Source organism: Tubulanus polymorphus, chromosome 12 (genome assembly GCF_964204645.1).
Source record: "Tubulanus polymorphus chromosome 12, tnTubPoly1.2, whole genome shotgun sequence".
Classification (NCBI taxonomy): domain Eukaryota; kingdom Metazoa; phylum Nemertea; class Palaeonemertea; order Tubulaniformes; family Tubulanidae; genus Tubulanus; species Tubulanus polymorphus.
The window spans coordinates 7,038,934-7,041,433 of NC_134036.1; positions in this window are offsets into that span (position 1 = coordinate 7,038,934).

The window sequence follows — 2,500 nt, forward strand, 5'->3', positions numbered from 1 at the left end:
CGGAGTTGGTCGCCCGGTAACGTTATCGGTCTCCGCTCAGGCGGAGCGCGTGCGCGCGTAAGAAGTGACGACGGTCTCTGCGTGCCGGGTTACGGTCGGCGCCCGCGTTACCGGAGTTGGTCGCCCGGTAACGTTATCGGTCTCCGCTCAGGCGGAACGCGTGCGCGCGTAAGAAGTGATGGTCTCCGCGCGTCGGGTTACGGTCGGCGCCCGCGTTACCGGAGTTGGTCGCCCGGTAACGTTATCGGTCTCCGCTCAGGCGGACCGCGTGCGCGCGTAAGAAGTGATGGTCTCTGCGCGTCGGGTTACGGTCGGCGCCCGCGATACCGGAGTTGGTCGCCCGGTAACGTTATCGGTCTCCGCTCAGGCGGGCCGCGTGCGTGCGTAAGAAGTGATGGTCTCCGCGCGTCGGGTTACGGTCGGCGCCCGCGTTACCGGAGTTGGTCGCCCGGTAACGTTATCGGTCTCCGCTCAGGCGGACCGCGTGCGCGCGTAAGAAGTGATGGTCTCCGCGCGTCGGGTTACGGTCGGCGCCCGCGATACCGGAGTTGGTCGCCCGGTAACGTTATCGGTCTCCGCTCAGGCGGGCCGCGTGCGCGCGTAAGAAGTGATGGTCTCCGCGCGTCGGGTTACGGTCGGCGCCCGCGTTACCGGAGTTGGTCGCCCGGTAACGTTATCGGTCTCCGCTCAGGCGGAGCGCGTGCGCGCGTAAGAAGTGATGGTCTCCGCGCGTCGGGTTACGGTCCGCGCGTTACCGGAGTTGGTCGCCCGGTAACGTTATCGGTCTCCGCTCAGGCGGACCGCGTAAGAAGTGATGGTCTCCGCGTGCCGGGTTATGGTCGGCGCCCGCGTTACCGGAGTTGGTCGCCCGGTAACGTTATCGGTCTCCGCTCAGGCGGGCCGCGTGCGTGCGTAAGAAGTGACGACGGTCTCCGCGCGCCGGGCTACGGTCGGCGCCCGCGTTACCGGAGTTGGTCGCCCGGTAACGTTATCGGTCTCCGCTCAGGCGGGCCGCGTGCGCGCGTAAGAAGTGACGACGGTCTCCGCGCGCCGGGCTACGGTCGGCGCCCGCGTTACCGGAGTTGGTCGCCCGGTAACGTTATCGGTCTCCGCTCGGGCGGAGTGTGCGCTGGCGTTGCCTGGCAGTTGCCGTCGGTACGCCGTCTAGAAATAAGTCGTAACAATCGGAGAAGGGTCGGTCGGTCGGTCGAACGAACGTGGTGCGCGACGAAGGGCCGAGTCCGACTCGGGCCGTCGGGCCTGCCTGCCTGCCTGCCTGCCTGCCTGCCTGCCTGCGCGCGCGCGCGCGCGCGCGGTCGGCAAGCGAGTAGAGTAGATTTCCGAAAAACGACAGAGTCCAGACTCTAAGTGGGAGTGTAGAGCTCCGAGTATCCGAGGCTCGGACGAGAACGGAAATAGGCCAGGTCGCTATATGTGTAGGGATAGTGAACGGGCGACCAGTCGGTCGGTCGAAGGCGGCGGCGCGGCCGGCCGGCCGGAGGCGGCACGAACGAGGCCCGCCCGCCCGAGTCGGTAGGTCGATGGTGTCTAGAAATAAGTCGTAACAGTAACGGTAGCGGCTGCGGTCGCGGCGAATTGACGCTAGAAGGGTCGGTAGTGCTCGGTTACGGTCGGCGCCCGCGTTACCGGAGTTAGTCGCCCGGTAACGTTATCGGTCTCCGCTCAGGCGGACCGCGTGCGTGCGTAAGAAGTGACGGCGGTCTCCGCGCGTCGGGTTACGGTCGGCGCCCGCGTTACCGGAGTTGGTCGCCCGGTAACGTTATCGGTCTCCGCTCAGGCGGAACGCGTGCGTAAGAAGTGACGACGGTCTCTGCGTGCCGGGTTATGGTCCCCGCGTTACCGGAGTTGGTCGCCGCGTAACGTTATCGGTCTCCGCTCAGGCGGAACGCGTGCGTAAGAAGTGACGACGGTCTCTGCGCGTCGGGTTACCGGAGTTGGTCGCCCGGTAACGTTATCGGTCTCCGCTCAGGCGGAACGCGTAAGAAGCGACGGCGGTCTCCGCGCGCCGGGTTACGGTCGGCGCCCGCGTTACCGGAGTTGGTCGCCCGGTAACGTTATCGGTCTCCGCTCAGGCGGACCGCGTAAGAAGTGATGGTCTCTGCGTGCCGGGTTATGGTCCCCGCGTTACCGGAGTTGGTCGCCGCGTAACGTTATCGGTCTCCGCTTAGGCGGACCGCGTAAGAAGTGATGGTCTCTGCGTGCCGGGTTACGGTCCCCGCGTTACCGGAGTTGGTCGCCCGGTAACGTTATCGGTCTCCGCTCAGGCGGACCGCGTAAGAAGTGATGGTCTCCGCGTGCCGGGTTATGGTCCCCGCGTTACCGGAGTTGGTCGCCGCGTAACGTTATCGGTCTCCGCTCAGGCGGACCGCGTAAGAAGTGATGGTCTCTGCGTGCCGGGTTACGGTCCCCGCGTTACCGGAGTTGGTCGCCGCGTAACGTTAAAAGTCTCCGCTTAGGCGACCCCGCATAAGAGGTTATG